Raw genomic sequence first — 1,354 nt, 5'->3', positions numbered from 1 at the left:
CTTCTCATTATTTTTTTTCCTAGCACCAATATACTTATGTGACGTCATGTCGCCAACATTGGAGTGCACCTCTCTATTTATCTGATCAATAAATGGTAGATAATATAGTTTCTGAGACTGCCCATTTGTGATTTAATTACCACTCAAACCTGTTAATCATTCATGAATAAACTTGCTTTAGTTCATCTTAGCAATTTCTTCTCCTTTGCTGTGTCTTCTGTGCTAGAGGCTGAAAGAGAGTTGGAACACACATCAAATCTGCATGCTGACCAAAGAAATTCGTTCATTTAACATCAGTATATTAAAGCTTCTTCGTATATCGACAGATAACTATCATCAGATATGTGCAACACTATGGTATTACAGTTACTTGATTTGCATCATCATGGTTTCACAGTGCATAAATGCTCCATTAAATTTCGGATGTGCAGCCAGATAAATTCAGCTTCTTCTTCTAATACTTTGGATGCATGTAGTTCAGCCACCTTCAAAGTGAACTGAAAGACTGACACTCCAGCATTCGGTCTCTCCTTCGACTGTGTCACTGCACATGTGGCCATAGATACACAGGGGCCAGAGACATTGATTGGAGAAAAAAAGTACAATGTGCAGGAATTACATCTGTGGCTGCTCAGTCGATCCACACTGGGATGTCGATATATCACTCTGAGCGCCACTATCGTGACTTTGTAAGTTTATTACAGAAAGTACCGGATTCCATAACTTATCCCAGTTGAAGCCGCTATCTCTATCAATTAAATTCGTCGCCAAGCGAATTTCAATTAGTTCTTTCATCACTGAGTCCCAGAAGAATGGTGTAGATGCTAAAATTTCGACGTTTTCGTAAACAAACAGTGACCAGTATTAACACAGTGTTCTGCCACTGCTGATTTATTTGGTTGTAAGTGGCACGTGTACATTTGGTGTTCTGTACATCTTTCACAGACTAGAAATCGTCTGTCTGGTGTATGAGAGGCAACATCCACAGAGGATCTTGTAAATCCCTACCTTCAGGAGCATCAAATCATTTTTAATGGAACCCAAGAGTGCTGCTGTCTGGAGGACGAAAAATCACTTTTACTTTGTGCTTGCTGTGAATCCATTCTATTTTTGATGATAGGCTTCCCACAAAAGGTAGGAAAGTCGTGGATTTAAATCTTTCTGCGTCTTATTCTGCATCTATAATAGCCACCTTTGGTTTCATTTGTAAAGCCTTACATATCTGCTGTTGAGAATATTCGTTGTACTCAATAAATCTCTTGAAGAGTAAGACCTCGTCCTGCACACTGCTCTCGTCAGCAATGATGTGTGCTCTGTGGACTAAATTTCTGAGAACATTCGGCATCTGTGAAGG

The sequence above is a fragment of the Schistocerca serialis genome, chromosome 6 (genome assembly GCF_023864345.2).
Source record: "Schistocerca serialis cubense isolate TAMUIC-IGC-003099 chromosome 6, iqSchSeri2.2, whole genome shotgun sequence".
NCBI lineage: Eukaryota > Metazoa > Arthropoda > Insecta > Orthoptera > Acrididae > Schistocerca > Schistocerca serialis.
Note: the sequence above shows the minus strand (reverse complement) of the source record.